The sequence below is a fragment of the Lissotriton helveticus genome, chromosome 7, assembly GCF_964261635.1.
Source record: "Lissotriton helveticus chromosome 7, aLisHel1.1, whole genome shotgun sequence".
Taxonomy (NCBI): Eukaryota; Metazoa; Chordata; class Amphibia; order Caudata; family Salamandridae; genus Lissotriton; species Lissotriton helveticus.
Window position 1 is genome coordinate 164,618,227 of NC_136068.1, and position 20,450 is coordinate 164,638,676.

A 20,450-nucleotide genomic window follows, 5' to 3' on the forward strand; every position below is an offset into this window, starting at 1 on the left:
ACCTGAAGCGGTTGACTTTTGGCATCTCAATAAAATCTAATTGCGTTCGGTTGAAAGGCCCCCCAGACCTCCCAATGTGACTCATTGTAACTGGTGTTCTTTTCCCTACATTCAATTGCTGACATGTGACACATCGTTTACACACTGCTTCTGCTGCAATCCTAAACTTGGGGCAATACCAAGTCTGCCTAAATAACCTCAGCATGGCATCTCTTCCCAAGTGAACTGGACCATGTATCTGTCGTGCCATTGGACTCACTAATTCCTCAGGTAATACTGCCCTTCCATCTGCTGAAACCCACAAATCCATCTCACCTTTCACACAACCTGCTGTTTCCCATGCCTTTTTCTCAGAATCTGGTGCATTTTCTTGCATGTATTTTAAATCTTCCCAAGTATCTACTGTTTCTAGCACCATGTTTAACTCTGTCTTTTCCTGAGTCCCCCCTACTTCCACCTCCGTGAAAGAATATCCTTGCTCAGCGCAATATCGCGCGACTTCGTCTGCATCTCAATTTCCTTGCGACACAAAATCTGCATTTTTGGTGTGGGCTACACATTTAACAATCGCAATTGCTGCTGGTCCTTGTAATGCTTCTAACAACAGTCGCACAAATTCCCCATTCCGAATAGGCGAACCAGAGGAGGTCATGTAACCTCTCTGAGACCACAATTGCCCAAAATCATGAACTACCCCGAAACCATATTGGCTGTCGGTATAAATGGTGACTCTAATTTTTCTACCTGCTATACAGGCACGTGTCAATGCAATGATTTCGGCTACCTGAGCGGAGTGTACTCCTTCCAGGCAAGCGGCTTCCACAACTCCAGTAATGGTGCAAACAGCATAAGCTGCTCTCAACCGACCAGTATCGTCTCTTAAACATGAGCCATCAACAAAGAAAATTTCATCAGGGTCAGTCAACGGCTCATCCACAATATCTGGTCTTGGCTTGGTGCATAGTTCAGTCACATCAAGGCAATCGTGATCTTCACATTCTTCGCCTTCTATATCATTAGGAAGTGGCATCAATGTAGCAGGATTCAAAACAGAGCACCTCTTGAGGGTCACGTTCTCCGCAGCAAGAATAACTTGCTCGTAGCGCGTGAGCCTATTACTGGTTAAGTGCTGTGTCTTGGTCCTGGTCATTAACAGTTCTACAGGGAGGAGGAGCTTGGCGGGCATCCGAGATGGCCGCGTGAGCACAGCGCTCCCCGGACCCCCGCCGCTCCCGGCTTAATATCCTGATTTAATCCTGAATTTTTGCGAGGATTCATATAGAGGACGTTGGGCTGATCTACCTGGACTTTTCGTAAACGGATTTGGACCTCGGGTGCCTGAATTATGTTCACTTGAACTTTTGGGCTCCGCCCTCGAAGTGCGCCCGGGACTGGGTGAGGTTCGGTGGCCGTCTTGGAGTTGAACAACAACGGCAGGGGGATTGGTCTTGTGAGTCCCCCTCTTAAGTTTCGGTTTCGTTTCTGCCTCGGACTGGGACATTGGTGAGAGGGTTGGGCCAGAGCTGCGGCCGTGCTACACGTAGGTTGTCTGGCCCTTGGCTGCACTGTTTCTGAAGTGGGCTGCCTCTATCCTGGCGCTACACCTCTTGTAGTCCTTTGGTCCAGGGGCCTCCATTTCTGGTGCCCGGTCTGTCGACCCTGGTGACATTGCTCGTGACGCATCTTCAAAATGGCGGGCAGAGGGGACCGAGAGACGCGCAAGACGAAGACACCTCTGCGCGGGGGTCCGGTTCAATCTAATGTCATGGATCGTTATACCCACTCTAAGGGGTCCCCCGGAGCTGCCCTGCCCGGTCCCACTGCGTCGGACCAAGTGCTGGATGCGTAGCCGGAGCCCTCCTTGCAGGACATCATGGGCGCCATTTCTGGCATGAGGGAATCCATAGGCCACCAGTATGAAACTTTGGCCCACAAACTGGACACTGTGGCGATTGAGGTCAATTTGATTCGAGCCGATCTCTCCAAGACGAACGAAAAGGTGAAATCGTTGGATATCAAATCTTCCAGCCTCACGACGGACGTCTCTGATATTCAGACGGAGATTGGCAATCTCCGCAGGGTGAACGATTTCATGACCCGGCGCCTGGAGGATTTTGAGAACAGGGCGCGTCGCTGTAATGTTCGCGTGGTTGGTGTGCCGGAGAATCCAGAACCCCACTCGGTTGATCTCCTGGTTGAAGATCTTATCCAGAATCACCTTTCACCGTCTGGCCTTAGTAAATTTTTCGCAGTGGAGCGCGCACATCGTGTTCCGGGGGGCCAGGGCAAGCCAGGCGCCCCGCCGAGACCTATTGTTGCCAAGCTTTTCCACTACAGAGATCGGGACGCTATCCTGCAGGCCTCGCGGGTGAAGGGCCCAGTAGCCTTTGAAAATGCCACGGTGAACTTTTATCCGGACTTTTCCCAACAGGTCCAGAAGCAGCGGATGGGATTTCGTGGTGCCAAGAAACGTCTTAGGGACTTGGGGATGCGTTACGCAATGCTCTTTCCGACCAGGCTGCGGGTGGAGCATGATGATCGAACTTTCTTTTTTGATCGGCCAGAGGCTGTGAATGACTGGCTGGACTCCCTGCCTAATCGACCTCCTGAGACTGAGTCCGAAGCCCACCCGGGCGGTGCTGAAGGTGGTGTTGAGAGCTGAACGTTTCGTTTTTGACTGATGCCTTGTTTTGTATGACTTTTCCAGGGATGTAAGCCTATGTTCCTCTACCTCATATGTGTTTTGATGTATGGTCTTATTCTCGTTATTTATTGATCGGGGGGCGGGTGGAACGGAGCCTTTCCTCCTCCGGGGTCTTCGTGTAGAATAGGGGTTCTTGGGCGACAGGCACACTGCAGGTTGGGGTGGCTTTTTAGCTTTTTGCAGGGGTGCAGGTTGGGGGTGTTTTCTTGTTATTTGGGGGGTGGGTGGTTGGGAAGTTCATTGTTTGTGTGTTTTGTGTTCAAGGCGACTTTATTCTGTATTTGAATTGCTTTTTGTGGTCGTGCTCATTGATGGGGGGTTTGGGCTTTGTCGGATGGGATGGGGGGTAGCGGGTTGAGATTTGTTTCGTGGAACGTTAATGGTCTGGGTGATCGTATCAAACGCAGTGTGGTGTTGAAATGTATACGACGTTTATCTCCTGACATTGTTTTCCTGCAGGAGACTCATTTGATAGGCAATGTCTGTCATGCAATGAACAGGTGGGGCTATCGCCTCGTAGCACATTCGGGGTTCACCTCGGGTTCCAGGGGTGTGGGTATCCTCATTCGGGCTTCCCTCCCCCTGGCTATTGATGATGTTATACAGGATGACCGGGGGCGGTACGCTGTCCTTGTGGGTCGGTATGAAGGCCGTACCCTCTCCTTATTAACTGTTTATGTGCCCCCCGGCTTGCAGACTTCCACCTTTTCAGATTTGGGCCGTGTCTTGTTGGATCTTCCTGATAGTACTCTCTTTCTGGCTGGTGACTTTAATTCGGTAGTCTCTGGCCTTCATGATCGCCACCCTCCTAGGGATACCCCGGCGGCTCAGCAGTGGTTGGGTGGCTTTTTGGATACCTTCGGCCTAGTGGACTTCTGGAGGCTTTTGCATCCTACGCAGCTGCAGTACACCTTTCACTCCGGGGCCCATGGGAGTTTGTCTCGGCTGGATTATTTCCTGATGCCTGCGGCTCAGTCCCCGGCTGTGCGTGAGATTGTGCACTTGCCCAGGGGTATCTCTGACCACTCTCCGCTCTGGCTTCCTTTTGAGGTTGGGGTGGAAGCAGCGGGCAGGGTGGCTCCCATTAATCCGTGGTACCTTACCTCCCCTGAGACCCGCACCCTTTTACTTAAGTCCCTCGACTCGTATTTTCTGGATAACGAGGGGTCGGTTTCATCTGCTGTGTCCCTGTGGGAGGCCTTTAAGACTGTGATTCGTGGGCAGGCCCTCTCCCTTATTGCTGAGGCTAAGAGAGCGAGGAATAGAGAAGTGGTTGATCTTGAGGGGGAAATTTCTGTACTGGAGGAGGGCTTGGAATCTGGTGTCACCCCTGAGAAGCTCCATGCCCTGGGTCTGAAACAATTTGATTATAAGTCCTTGGTCACGGATGCCGCCAAAGTGATGTTTCGGGAGCAACAGGGACGTTTGTATGATGTGGGTGACAAAGCGGGTAAATTGCTGGCGTGGCTGGATAAGAAGGAGAGAGCTAATCGTGTGGTACCCGTGATTCAGTCTGCATGTGGTGTGAGTGTAACGGACCCGATTGGGATAGTTGACCGGTTTGCCGAGTACTTCCGTGTTGTGTATACCCCTGTGTCTGTGAGGGATGTGGTTGACTCGCGCCTTCTGTTGCGTGATATAGCCCTGCCCATTGTTTCTGATTCGGACCGTGTGGCGTTGGACTCCCCCTTTACGGTTGATGAGATGGCTACTGCCATCCGTTCCCTCCGTTCTGGCAAAGCATTGGGCCCGAACGGGTTGCCAATCGAATTGTACAAGTTGCGTCCGGATAGGATTGCTCCGTATCTCCGCGCCATGTTTCTGGAGTCCCGGGACCGGGGTATTCTCCCTTATGATCAGAGACTGGCCACGATAGTTGTCATCCCCAAGGAGGGCAAACCATGTGATCTTTGCTCCTCCTATAGGCCCATATCCCTACTAAATGTTGAACCCAAGGTGTTGGCGAAACTCCTGGCCACCCGTCTCTTGACGGTCATTAGTGACTTGGTCCATCCGGATCAATCTGGATTTATCCCACATCGCAACACGGCTCTGAACCTACGTCGTCTTCATGGCGCGATCGCGAGGGCGGGGCTTCTGACGGAGCCGGCCATTTTGGCATCGTTGGATGCATCCATGGCCTTCGACACGGTGGAGTGGCCCTATCTTTGGGCGGCTCTTGAGAAATTTGGTTTTGGGCCTGACTTTATTGGTTGGGTCCAGTTGCTATACGCGGCACCTCTGGCGCAAGTAGTGGTAAATGGTAGGGTCTCGGCTCCTTTCACCCTCGGCAGGGGTACCCGTCAGGGATGCCCCTTGTCTCCATTACTGTTTGCTCTCGCCTTGGAACCGTTGGCTGCCTGGCTCCGGTGGGAACCGTCTCTCAAAGGGATTCGCTGGTCTCCGGACTTTGAGGACCGCGTTTCGCTTTACGCGGACGATATCCTTTTATACCTCACCTCCCCGCGTAAATCTCTGTCTGTTCTGTTTGATGTTCTTGCTTCTTTTGGAGCCAACTCGGGCCTCGTTATTAACTGGACCAAGTCCTGTGTATATGTTCTCTCGGGGGTTTTGCCCCCCTTGCCGAGTAGACTTCCTATTCAAGTGGTCCAGTCGGGCTTCAAGTACTTAGGGATTTTTATTACGTTGGACCCGACGCTCCGCTTTGAGCGTAATCTCCTCCCTCCGTTGCTTAGACTGCGATTGGATGTGGCCCGTTGGCGCAAGCTTCCTTTATCTCCGCTGGGCAGGGCGGCCCTGTTTAAAATGATGTCCTTGCCGCGATTCCTTTACGCGCTTCACAACTCCTATGACGCTATCCCTAAGACCTATTTCCAAGAGATTGAGAGTCTTCAACGGCAGTTGATATGGGATGGGCGACCCCGTATCGCACTCGCAAAGCTCACCATCCCCTGGTATGACGGGGGCATGGCGCTCCCCGATATCAAGCGATATTATTGGGCTTCCCAGCTGTCTGCCATTAATCATGTGATGTTTTCCCTGGGTCGTAATCCTGCATTCGAGATGGACAGACTCCAGCTTCCGGGTGGGGACTTTACTAGAGCGCTTTATTCCCGATCGGCCGGGCGCCATCTTGTGGGCCCATCCAGGATTGCAGTAACGGTGTGGCAGGCTGCGAGTGTGAGTTTGGGGTGGGAGGATCGATTGACGTTGGCGACACCGCTTTATGCATCCGAACGTTTGGGCGGACTCTGGTCTACCAAGGGTTTCGACCGCTGGGATGTGATTGGGATCTGTAAGGTGGGTGACGTGTACTCGAACGGTTGTGTGAAGTCGTTCCAGGCCCTCCAGGCGGAATATGGTTTGAGTGGTAGGGAATTTTTTCGCTACCTGCAGGTCCGACATGCCCTCGCCTCAGTCTTGGTTCCTGATGAGGCCCTGCCTGAATCTTCCCCCCTCGAGGACCGTGTCCTTGATGGGCATCTTCCCGATAGCACTATTTCTCTGATTTACAAGAAATTGATTAATAATCGGGTGGACTTACTGGTCCGACTTCGGGAGGCTTGGGTTTGCGATGGGTTGGAACTGGACGACGAGGATTGGCAATCGGCGCTCTCTTCTCCCAAGGAGGTGGCCATTCCTGCCCGTCTCCGTTTGGTTCAGCTTAAGATTCTTCATCGAGTCTATGTCACTGGTCCGCGTCTGGTTACGATGGGCTTTTCTTCGGATGGGCTGTGCAAGCGTGGATGTGGCTTGAGTGCGACCTTTTTGCATATCCTTTGGGAGTGCCCGGTTGTAGCTGCTTATTGGACTGCTGTGCTTGAGGTGATGACTGCTGTTACGGATGTGGCCCTGCGGCCGTAGCCTCGCAGATGTCTGTTGAATGTGTGGGAACCCACTGACTACTCTGTGGCCCAGACCAGATGGGCTACCCTTGGTTACATGATTGCGAAGCGGGATGTCGCGCAACTCTGGGGCACTTCCAGGCCCCCTGAGGTCGCGAAGTGGGAAGACAATATGGACTGGTCCATGTTTCGTGAGAAGACGGTTTATGTGGCCAGGGGCAGGCCCAGGGCGTGGACGAAGGTTTGGGGCCAGTGGAATGATTATCGTGGGGGTATTTGCACCCCTCCCCTTGAAAACACTGCTGAGATTGTCCTTTCTCCCTAGACTAGAGTTCCCGGAACCTTTTCGTAAGGTTTTTTATACTTCCGGTTCTCCCCGCTGCTCCCCTCCCCCCCCTCCCCGACTTGATTGGAGCCTCCGGGCTCTGGGTGTGTTCTCCTGATCGTGGAACCGTCCCCTCCGCTCTTTGAGCTGACCTTAATTATCGTCCATTCGCCTTTAGTGTTTGTGTTTCTTTTTGTAAAAAATAAAAATACAAATTGTTCTGTGATGTCTATAGAGTAATGCTTTGTACTTGAGCTGTACCTATCCACGGGTGTACATTTTTCTTACATGCATTGTGCCTTGTTATTAGCGGCCAGCCCGTGAGGTTGTAGGCCCATTCTTGTACTTTTCTATGCTTACTCCAATAAAGGTTTTGGAAAAAAAAAAAAAAAAAAACAGTTCTACAGAATGCGGTACATACACCACTAATTGGTGTCCCATGACAATGTTTTCACACTTTTCAATTCGGACACCTGTTGCAGCAACGGATTTGAGACATCCGGGCAACGCTGCGGCTACCGGATCTAAAGTAGCCGAAAAGTATGCAACTGGTCTACGGGCATTTCCATGAGTTTGTACTAAATCTGACAAAGCACAACCCTCTCTTTCGCAGCAGTAAAGTGAAAATGGTTTTTCGTAATCAGGCATCCCCAAAGCTGGAGCACGGCACAAGTCCTCTCTCAGCTGTAGGAACGACATCAAACAATCCTTGTCCCATGGTACCGAATCACTCACCTCCTTGTGCGTCAGTTTTTGTAAGGGTTTTGCTTTCAGTGAAAAGTTAGCTATCCACTGTCGGCAATAACCAACTATTCCTAGGAACATCCTGACTTCTCTCTGTGTCATAGGCGCGTTCATCTTCATTATCGCCTCTATCCTATCTGGTGACATCTTGCGCTTTCCTTTTTCTATCCGGTGACCCAAGTACTGTACTTCTGTCAGACAGTACTGCAATTTGCTCGGAGATACCTTGTGTCCATTTTCAGCTAAATGGTTCAGCAAGGCAATGGTGTCTATCTTACAAGCTTCTTCTGTTCCTGACGCAACAAGTAGGTCGTCTATGTACTGGACCAGAACCGAGTTCTGTGGCAATACTAGATTTTCAAGATTCTTCTTCAATAGCTGGTTGAAAATTGATGGGCTTTCTGTATACCCTTGTGGGATACGACACCATGTTAAAACACGATTTTCCAGCTTAAAAGCGAAAAGATACTGGCTCTCCTCATCTAATGGAATTGAAAAGAAGGCCTGACAAAGATCTATCACTGTGAACCACTCAGCTTGGAATGGTATCTGAAACAATATCACTGATGGATTCGGTACCACTGGACAACATGAAACAACTATGTTATTAATCTTTCAAAGGTCCTGTACTATTCTAAATTTCCCACTAGGTTTCTGCAAACCCATAATCGGGGAGTTGCATGGACTACCCACGATTTCCTTCAGTATTCCCTGTTGAATCATAGAGTCGATCACGGGTTTTATTCCTGCAATCGTCTCCGGGGTCAATTTGTATTGAGGCGTTCTTGGATACTCAACATTTGGTTTTACCATGATCTTCACTGGTTCTACTCCTTTGATCAATCCTATCTCTTCTCCAGTAAAATCCCATACCTCTGATGACACTGTATCTCGTAAGTCCCAAGGAAGGTCCTCGACAGTCAGGGTAGGATACAGTTCTACGCATACTCTCGAATTTGCAACTTTAAAAGTAGCATCATCGTCTGTAGTCTGTACCTCCACTCCCTGAGGTGTGCAGTATATTGTGCAATTCAGTTTGCACAATAAGTCCCTTCCTAACAAACACACAGGACTTGAATCACACACTACAAACTGGTGTTCATTGGTGTAGTTTCCTATTTTCACTGACACTGGTTCCGTCAAAGGGCTAGTCATTCTCCTATTTGCGACTCCTACCACCTGAATAGTTTCCCCCGACATTGGTAGATCTGGAACCACTGCCGATCTCAAAGTTGACCGAGTAGCTCCGGTATCCACTAAGAATGTTGTAAGACACCCTGCAACTTCAGCCTCAACAAACGGTCCTCTTTGATCCACCTCTAGAACTGCCCCGAGGGTACAGTCCTCTTCTCTACTTACACGTCGTCCTGTCAATGGATCGACGTAGTAACACTCTTCTTCGTCTACAAAAAGAGGCATTTGTCTATGGATCTTTCCCCCTGTCGTAATCTTTGGTGGCTGCGGGAACTGAGCTCGTGGAGCCGAAGTCCCCCCTTTGGCCACCTTACTCCTTGACACTGTCACCCCTTGAACTGGAACTTCTTGAACTTCCTCCCCTACTTCTAGTTCTCCGTTTTCAGGGTTAAAGGGACACTCGCGTTTCCAATGTCCCACCTGGTGACACTGGTGACACTTTGTCGTTTTTTTCAATGTAGCAAAGTCTATTCTAGGTCTCAGGTTTTCCTCGTTGTTCTTATTCTGACTATTTGATTTCCGCCCCATTGTCCCTGTTCCCTGTTGCTGCTGTCCGCCCTTTCCAGCCGACTGCATCTGCACCATCATCAGTTTCTCCTTTAGTTTCTTTGCTTTGGAATCTATTTCATCACTGCAATACCTTGCATATCTCAAAATTTCATCTAATGGTTAGTTTTGCCAACAAATTAAATGTTGCTTAATCATCAAACAAATATCAGGTCTTAACCCCAAAACAAACTTCGATACAAACTGTCCTATATCCTTGGGATCCATTACATCTAATCCACTGTATTGTCTGAACGTTTTCAACAATCGCTCATAATACTCATGAACTGTCTCCTTGGGTTCCTGTCTTGTTCGGTCTATTTTTACCCAATCTATATCTTGTGGTGGCACCTTCTCTTTCAGCCAAGTCATCACCCTTTCATATTTTAACGTTACGCTTTCTGGCGGTCCATTAGTAAGAGCATTCCTTTCTGGTTCAGCAGTTGGCCATTCGACACTAACCTTGCACGCTATCCACAAGTCTCCTGGGACCACAATGTCGAATAAGGTGTTCAAATCAATCCACAATACTTTTGAAATCTTGACAACCCTCTCTACCTGCTTGTACCACTCTACGGGATTTTCCCTTAACTTCGGAAATGAGTTGGTAAATGCAGCTAAATCTCCCCTACTCCAGGGCACGTGTACATAACTCCCATTCGCTATTTCTCGCAATGGGAATGCCTCCATCTGCATTAGCCTTCCCTCTGGAGACATCGCATTCACGCTCTGCCTAACAGTTCCCCTTTTGGACCATCTCTCTTCCCATTTGTCCAGATCCCTCCATGCCCTTATTCCTGTGATCAGTTCCCTTATGTGTGTTTTTAATCCAGTTGTCCTCCTCTCATCTAGGTCCTGATCTGAATAATGCAACCTATGGTTACCCTGCAATGCCTTTGTTCTGGACAAATCTACCATATACTTTTCTGCCAGTTCAGACAGTTTCTCATGAGTTGCCCTCGCCTTCCGAGTAATATCCTTTGCTATGTTCAGCAGCTCATCTTGTTCGTACATGTCAATCCTTTCTAAAGGCAACACACCCTCCATTATATCGTCCAGGTCAGATCTTAAGCTGGTCACATCGAGTATTTTAGCTTTTATCACAGCTTTCAGTATTCTATCTCTAGAGAGTCCATTTACATCTCTCCCATCACAGCTCTGAGTCCTACGTCTGGGCTCAGGCGTGTTATGGGGAGTCCTCCCATGTTCCCATCTTTCCAGGTCCCATGCAGTTCCATCCTCTCTGGGTGTATAGTGAAACACTTTTCTATTTCCCATAGTCCCACATTTCTCATTCTGCCTGGTTTCTCTATGTGCATGGTAAGACATTCCATTATTCCCCGTGCCTTCGCAATTCGCCTGTGACCTCTGATCACTCGACGCATGGCAAGATCCTTCTCTGTTCCCCATGTTCCCACGATTCCAGTGCTGTACGTTATCATCAGGTGCGTGGAAAGTGCACTTAAACCTGTCCCTGTACTCTTGTGTCCTGTGTTCTCCCTCACTTTGAATGAGACAAGACATCCCTCCACACTCCGTACTTCTGCCTTTTTGCTCCTGCCCATTTCCACCGTCAATATGACGTGTAACTCCTCTACTCTCCTGACTTTTACCATCCCACTCCTGACCGCTTTCGCTAGCCCCGCAGTGAGATAATGTCCCGTTGCCTCGACTTCCCATTCAGGTTCTGCTCTTGACCTGTTGCTCGGTGCTGCTGTGGACCTATCCCATTACCTTAAGTCAGCCCTCAGCTCTTTGTAGGATGTCGGCCGTGGTCCCCTCAGGTCCATTTGTCCTCTCTGACCCCCCCTGCTCTGTTACGGGATCCACTGCTGAATCCAATGGGGTGCTCCACGTTATCGATCCTGGCAATTGCCTCCAGGCATTTGTCGTGTTATTCCTTCCTTCCATCTCAACTCTTTCTCTTTCTAGCTGTACCCGTTCTTCCTCTCTCCCTTTCTCTGGATGATAAACCGACACTATAGGACCTATGGTAACAGGTACTTGAAGAGCATCTGGCAATCCATAAGGCTCAACCCTCTCTGTTGCTGGCATCTTCTGCACCACAACCCTTCCGACTACACTCTGTACTGGACTATGTTGAGGTGTCCCCTCACCTTTGGTAGGTACCCAATTCGTTATAGGGAGTGGCCTGTTCTCTTCTATGTCAACCCTATCTTCCCTTGGGAGCTCAGTACCTTCTATCTCCCTATTGTCCGGAGGCGGTCTATCTATCAACAACCTATTTATTAGGCCATCCTCCGACTCGCTCTCGTCATCCTCTTCTATGGGCCTCTTTTCTCCTGTAACCTCTCTCACTGGGTACAACTTGTCCACTTCAATCGTCTGTACCCTCCATCTCTTGGCCTCCGCATCCCATTTGGCATCTTGCACTGCCCTTACTGATCGCCTTACCCTTTCCTGGCGTCTGTTCTGACTCCTGTCGTGCGCCACCCTAATTCATGCATTAAGGGCCTCAAACTGTGTTGGTCTAGGCAAAGGTCTCAATGAGGACATAACTGCTTTCAGCTGATGCAACACTTCTAGTCTAAACGTTCCGTATTTCGGAAAAGTCAGTTCCTCATTCCCCTCTGTAATCTTACTCCAAGTACCAAGCCATAGTATAGTATGCAACCCAACATTCGTTGCCATATAGTGAGCTGGTGTACCCTCTGGCGGTGCCTCTTCCCCGTAATAAGATTCTCTCCTTCTCCTCTTAAAGATCGCTCTCAAACATCTAAAACACTTCATGTTCAAAACCTACAAATTTCTATTTTCTCCGCATTCGTTTACTTCCTGATGACAATCCACCAATCTCAGCGAGGTTCTCGCTAACTGGCCTATCACAGCGCGGCTTCACACCAACCGGCCTATCACAGCGCGGCTCTCTGCTGATGTCACACCAACCGGCCTATCACAGCGCGGCTCTCGCTGACGTCACTCGTCCCCTTTGCAGCAGTTCCCCTCCTTTCTCCGCTCGTCTCTCGGTCATGCATGCGTCCCATTCATACTCTGAAAAATGATTACTTCCGACCAAGCGATCACTTTCCTTGACTGTACGCCCACAGTCTAACTGTAATTGTCACCTTAACTGACGAAATGTCTTTCCGTATACGTCCAGACAATCGCCTTAACTGATAGGTTACTTACACACGGTAACTTTCGACCTGCGTCCGTTACCCACACACTCACTCTTACGTTCCCCCTATCTCGGTCCTGCGGGCGATCAATGGTACCTCATGACCCCCTTTACTCTGGTCGACAACTACTCTGGATGTTCGATACCCCCGAACCACTTAAGCTCTTCCCCGAACTTAAGATTTCCCAGTTTACCAGGTTGCGCACGCTCACAACCCTCTCTCAATCACTCTACAGGCATTCAACTCCGCATGACATTACAATACAGATACAACACAAAACACCGCAATCTGTCAACGCATGACCCTTGTTATACTCACTCTCGTCCGACCCTGCCGCTTTTCTCTCGCACCGTCAGCACCTTCTTCGGCAGGCGATTCTTCCGCTGCTCATCTCTCGATCTCTAGGGACCTTGGGGTAATCTAACCTAGTCTAGATCACCTTCCTCAAGAAGGTAACCATCCTCACTCTGCTACCAACTGTTAACGCGGGATTTCTGGTCTATTATTATAGATCTAGATCCCAACTCAGGTCGACTAGACCGTTGGTACCTGTCATGGAGTAAAAGGCGATCCACTACTAGGTCAATCAGTTAAGGACTTACACCACTCCAAAGAACCACCTACTACAAATAAGTTTAAAAGTTTATTATAAAGCCAAAGCTAACTGGAGATACAAACATCTCAAAATAAGGTTTAAAAGATATACGGGTATCAATACAAACATGAATTTTCTAAATGCTCTTAGTCGGCAGAAGAATATCACCAAAACCAATTCAAGAATCATCAGAGTTGCAAGAATAGACACAAGTCGTAACTTGTGAGTCATTTACAGAAAGGAAAATTCAGGTTAGACTGTCCCTACACTAGACTAAGTGACATCCCTACTTAGCAGAATCTTAACCTAAAAAGGTGTCAGCCGTGGTGACTTCCAAAGAAGATCACACACTTCCCTTAGTCTTCGTGATGAATCGATCTCTCGCAGTTAACCTATCTGCCTACCCATCCGCTCTCTTAGGTTCCTCAGATCATCTGCTCTAACTCCACCCAGGGGTGCTGTCCCTAATACAAAAATCACATTTACAATAGAAACGCCCCTTAGAGACGCCCCTCACGTGGTGTCTTTTCTGGTATTTTCCATGCTGATACTCCTCTGGGTCCATCGTTAGCGTGGTGACCTTGCTTCTCAGGCGCTTCTCCGGCAGGACGGTACCCCCCAGGAAATTCCTGAAGCCTCCTCCAGGCCTGTGCCTGGCTCCCTGAACAAAACCCTATTCATCACTCTCCTGATTGGAACCTCCTCGCACCTGCAAACAGACACTTGTACTGTGGGCCCCAAATTCCGGCCTCCACCGTATCTTCTAAGTTGTAAACCATCGAGCAGGCTCCGCAATTTATGTTTAACATGACCTTCCTTTAACTAGCACATGCAGATCTAAAGAAATGACTTTCTCCATTCAGGCCTATTAGAATTACATGAAACGGGCCTGTGCACTCTGTAAACCTTTAATTTCTTAGTCTAAACAGTATTCTAACTTATCACACACAATGGTTATATGAATCACTTCTATAAAACATATATTTCAGTTCTATGATCAATAATACTTTGAATTATAACAACATTAAAATCCACATCGGGAAAGTGTAACAGCATCTTTCGTTTCTCTGTGAACTGCCATGTGGCCTACACATTTCTACGTTTAGCAGAATTACATTCTCCTGTACAACAGCCACATAACATGGGATTTCAACATCATTCTAACATTTCTACACTCTTCTACATTAGCTTTTCACACTGATATATGCATTCTATTTTGATTAAACACTCTCATGTATTTTCACTCTATAAATTCGACACTCTTATGTAATCTTTACTAAACTGATACAACGTGCTTGTAAATATGGTGCACTTCTATATTTTTTCTCAATTTGCGCTCTCTCAGAACGAATGCGAATAACACACCAGTAGTCCAGATATTGAATCAGTAGCAATTTCCATTCCCATTTTAGGAGTGGGAAAAACTTTTCCAACCCCCTAAAAAGAGATTAATATATAAAAAGAAGCATCATAACGGTAGCAAATGCCCATTTGGAGCAGCATGCCTCTAACGATAGGGCGGTGCTCTGACGCCTTCGGGGGGGGGGGATAGCCACTTTGAGAACCATGCATTGTTTGGCTAGTATACTTCCACTGTTCACTTTTTTCTTTTTTCCTTCAGCACTCCATGAGGGCGCATGTGTTTTCTAGTTATTCTTTGTCTGACCTGTACTGTGTTGCTCGCCACGCCTTCCAAGTTTTTCTGTAAAAGCACAACAACAGGAATAGTTTTTGTTTGGATATATCTGAGGCGCAAACTTTAAGCTTTGTCTGTTACATTCAACACATTGAATAAAAGCACACACTTTGGCACGTAAAGGCTTCTATGGGTGCTTGGGGAAGGGCCATCAGCTGCACCCACTCAGCTGGTATCTGGGGCAGAAGGTTTACTTAGTATGACACTTCTGTTGATGGCCCATAAAGCTTCTCCCTGGGCCACTGCAGAGAAGCAAATGGCTTAATGCTGTGAAAAGCAAATTTGGCCTGTGCAAGTATTTCCTTTTACATTCAGGCAAATCCTTATTCTTTTTAAATTATGTTAGGTGCTTCCTGAGCAAAAATATATCTGAAAAAGAAACCATGCTATTTATAAAGATTGAAAATATTGAATTCAATATACTGTTTTGAGATACCATAAGAGGTATTTTCTTTTCCTTGTGTTTTTTTTAACAATACTTTACTGTCAAATATTGGCAAAGCTCAATACTCAAATTATTAAAGTTAGACCTAGTGACACTGCAAGTGCTGGTTTGTATTGCCATGGATTTTGTCAATCTTTATTTTTGGAGTATGCTACCAGGAGCTTGACAATATAAAAACATTGGCAAAAAGCACATATATTTTTTGGCCTCGAAAATCGCACAAGTCCTTAGTTACTAATTATGTACGTTATTTTATTTGTAAAGTATTTAATATATATTTATCAATAAAATGGTAACTAATTGTTGTATTTGTAAACTGGTTAATTAACTTATTGATATTGTAATTGTTTTATTGTTTTCAGTAATTTTATATAATGAATTGTATTTTATAGTTTGCTTTATATATTAATTAACATTTTAATAATATAGATTTTATAATTAAAGCATATGGGGCATATTACCAAGCAATAGCGATAATTATCGCTATTGCTTGGTTAGAGACAAAAGTTTACCGCTGAGCTGCGGCGATGTTTATCTCAGATAAACCTTGGTATTACCAAGGTTTATCGCAAATGCGATAAAAACGTCCGGAATGCATGAATATCGCTGAAAAGTCAGCGATATTCATGCATTACCGAGCTAATGCTCTTAGCCATGTTATCCACCTCCCATTGGAGAACTGCTCCGGGCAGGTGTTAGCTTTTGGAGATATTCGCGCTTAGCGCGAATATCTCCAAAAGTTGGTAATAGGAGATAGTGATGTTAGCGACTGTTTCCAGTCGCTAACATCTTGGCACGCCCACTTTGCATGTCATTAGTGATAAATATCACTGACATGCAAAGTGGGGCCCAAGATGGTCGCTATCTCCTACTAGCTGTCGCTAACTGGTGTTAGCGACAGCTAGGTAATAGGGAGATAATTTTATCTCCGCTTTCTTGGCTTTTAAAGCCAAAAAAGCAGAGATAAACCCCCTTGATAATATGTCCCATAATTCTTTACACTTGTTATCATCAGTTTTGTACATGTTGGATTTTTGGGATAGTAGATTGGAAGTGTTTGTTTATATATATATATATATATATATATATATATATATATATATATAAACGCACGTTTCTGTATCCAAATGTTTCTCGGTTCCAGAAAAAGAATGGCTGGCACACTGGTATCCGGTTTTCCAAATTTATTAACACCAAAACCCCCCTCACCCCCTTACAGACGCGTTTCGCCTTAGCAGGCTTCGTCAGTGTAACATAAGTGAATGGTTAATGTCGCCATTTAAAGCTGTTGGCCCAAATGTATTTCATAAACATGAAAAAAGGACATGCATTATACAAAAAATCAGCGGCCATCTTGTAATGTGCAAATTGCAAATACTATTTACAGAAAAAAATGGCGAAAAACGTGAAAGTGCATAGTGCTAGTTAAAAACATATGGTGTAACCAATCTATGTACAACAATTCATTACATTTGTTAAACACAGCAATATTAGCTTATATTTCGCAAAGGGAAGTTATTTTTTTCTATTTTTTCCCTTTTTCCTCCTTTTTTGGTGTACAAGGGGTTTACATTTAGCCCTGAATGGGCAACATAAAAAAACAGTGCTTTAAGTGAAGACTTGTAATTCATTTCAATACAGCAGTTTCAGATTATCCAGGGTAAGTAGATATTTCTAAATGTTGGTCACTGCACAGGACCTAAAGATGAACCCACAGTTCTTCATTATTGTTGAGCCCCCATGGAGTCATGGTTTTTAGACTGATGATATACTTTGACTCCAAGATGCGAAGGGATTTCTCCCTGTCGCCACCTCGTTCTAATTTGGGTACCTGATCTATGCAATAGAAACTGAGTTTCTCCCACTTGCTCTGATGGTGCTCCGCAAAGTGGCGGGCAACGGGGTAAGATTTATCTTTATTTGTAATTGCCCGCATATGCTCAAGAATTCTCAGTTTTGCTGGTTTTATCGTGCTGCCGATATAACGCAGCTTGCAGGGACAGGTCAGGCAATAAACAGTATACTCCGAATTACAATTGAGTAGCTGTTTAATTTTAATGTTGGTTTTTTTTTCGCCTGTGCGATTAGGATGTTCCAGCACTTTACCACTGAATTTACAAGCCTTACATTTAAGACAAGGATAAAAGCCAACGATGTTCGACACTTTGATGGGCTGGACTGTTGTCCAAAAAAATAAAATAAATAAATAAATAAATATATATATATATATATATATATATATATATATATATATATATATATATATATATATATATATATATATATATATATATATATATATGTATATGTGATCAAGACCCTCCGGGGTCAAAACGGGTCATGGCTGCTGTTTGATCGAGAAAAATAACATTAAAATATGCACTAAATTGTGGTCTGTGCTCCAGTTCCTGAAGAATCGAAGGAAGGGCGGAGTACTTCTTGATATATATATATATATACACACACACACACACACATAGAGAGAGATGTTTTAATTGTTAAATATGTTAAAAAAAATTAATGCTAAGTGTTCATGAATTAATTAGAATGCATACTATTTGATCATTTTTATAATTTAAACCAAATATAATTTAGATTTGTTTATATATTTGTTAAAATACACATTATGTTAATTCTTTATGTATTTTATTTTAATTTAGGACTGAGAATAGTGAATCTGAGCTTTCCTATGTCCAACACTTTCCCTACCTCTGCTTAGACTGGTATGGAAGTAGTAAATATAACCACTTCAAAGTCAAACACTTTCACGTCTGTTGCTTTCGTTGGAGTGGGAATAGTAAATCTAACCACTCAAAAAGTCACTTTCTCAATTGTTGCTCACGTTAAAATGGGAAAAGCAAATATGACCCCTGCAAAGACCAACACTTTCTCTACTGTTGCTCTTGTTGGTATGGAAATAGTAAATCCAAAAGCTCCAAAGTCTAAAACTTTCCTACTGTTGCTTGTTTGGATTGGAAATAGTAAATAAAACACCTCCAAAATCTACCACATCACCTTCTCTTGCGTTGCTCAGGTTAGAGCAGGAATAGTAAATCTGATAATTCCAAAGTCCAACACCTTCTCTACTTTGGGTAAGTTGGAGTGGGAATAGTAAATCTGTTCCCCTCCCCCAAGTGCAATGCTTTCACTACTATTCCTTTTTTTAGAGCGGGAATATTAAATATGGATATTTCAAAGTCCAAAGCCCTCCCCACTGTGCTTACTTTGGAGTTGGAATTGCAAATTTGACCCCTACAAGTCAAATTTTAGTTGATTTTAAAAAAAAGATCTTTTCTATTATTTAATTTGAAAAGTTATTTAAAGTATGTATTTTTATTTTTCAGAGTCAAATTATTTTTATTGATTTTCGTAGATTTGTAAAATAATTTTATTGTATACTTATTTTGTATTTTTAATATACGTTGCATTCAATTATTGTTCACCATTATTAGTATTATATATTTAATCCTTAGGGCCACTTAGATTATGCAATAATTATAGATTTGCCTCATAATCCATCATCTGCTGCATTATCACCAGCTCAAACAGTTCAAAACTTACTAAAAACACAGCAACAAATGTTGCCATGCACTAGAAGGCTCTTTGCAAAGGGTAACTGGTAAGCTTATATTAATTAGATGCAACCAATACCCAGACAGTGTTAGCAAGTGTAAAAATGACAAAATAATGAAGTAATACTTTCACAAAATGTGCTGCAATATGGAGCATAATATGTCGTTGCATAATTTACTCAACCCTGCCGCATAATTTGGCCTTCACATGCCGCATTATTCCAGTGGCCCTGTTTATCATTCCTGTTTATTTCAGAATTGTATTTATTTATATATTGTTTATTATTTTTTAACAGTCATTTCAAAGTATATATATATTTACTTATGTTTCTAAGTCGTAAAATGTATTTTATATATATATATATATATATATATATATATATATATATATATATACCTATTAAATTTAATGAGTTAATATACTGTTTAATATTTCAAATTCAAAATGCTTACCTATTTTGTGACAGTATATTGGCCTTCTCTATTTTATGTAGTAAATATTTTGTCTTTCTCGATATTTCACACAACGCAATGCAGCAAGCCACCTTGCTGCACTGCGCTACGTGAAAGGGAGACAGCAGGAATGTGCCACAGTTAACATTATACAACGCATTCCTGCTCTGCCTGCGCTGGCGCACAAACTGCTGCCTAGCGGCAACGCCGGCCCCCTTGCAACATGGTGCAAGGGTGCTTGCATTGAGGCCACGATGTTCCTTCCTGCACAAAACAATTCTAAGTGGAATTTTCCTTTTTCGACATGTTTTTTCACAATGCAGGCACTCATAGAAAGAGGAAAAAACTAGGAGAAATAAATATTATTCTCCTCGTTGCGCCTCTGTTGGAGAGGCATACAATTCCGATGCATTCCCAGGTCTACCAGTGTTGGTAAATCTGCGAATGTGTCATAAAGCCTGGGTGGATGTGTGGGAACACCCACGCTTCACTCATTGCGTACCTCCCTGCAGCAGTGTAATGAAAGGCAGCGATTTGGGCTGCTTTTTGTTATCCTAGATTTGTCTAGCGACGCAGGGCCACACAAGGCAGCCTTGTGTGGCCTGATAAATCTCACTTAGGTCGTGTGTCACAATTTCGACCCCTTGTGTGGTGCATGGACGACGCAAAATCTTGAACTATGTGCGTCGATATTGTCCTTGATATTGCTTTGGCAATATTTTTGAATATTTTAGATATTTTATTCGGCAACGCCATATGAAGGCCATCATTCACAGTTAAGTTAGCCAATGGCTGAAGTGGGCTGACCAATTGCCCCATGCTCTATGCTGAAGTGGATGGAAATAAAATATGAATGACACAATAACAAACCAAAGGACAATGAGGGCTGGCTGAAAGCCCTTGTAAGTATGTATTTTGAGGAATTCTGATTTTCAATTACAACCGATTATAACTGATAAAACATCACTGCGAGGAATAGCAGCTTATTAGTAGAAACTGGAAAGCACTGCATTGGGCTGTGTTTTTACTGCTTTGATGCCCTCTGGAATCAAAGCAGTATAAGTGCAGCCCTGACCTCTAAGCACGCTGCTGTTATAGATTCTCCTGTTACAACTCACACCGCCCCTGGTAAGTGACTTAATAGGCCCTTTTGATTATACTCAAGGCCCAAGAACACCTTAGAACTAGTTCCACTCCTATTTTGGAAGCATGGCTCACCTTCTATGGATT

General features: G+C 45.1%; 1 protein-coding gene across 1 annotated transcript in view; it reads left to right on the plus strand.

The window, feature by feature from the left end:
* The window catches only part of LOC144768975 (retinol dehydrogenase 10-A-like), a 111,431-nt gene that overhangs the window by 14,722 nt on the left and 76,259 nt on the right, over positions 1-20,450 (plus strand). The gene's annotated exons all lie outside the window — the stretch shown is intronic.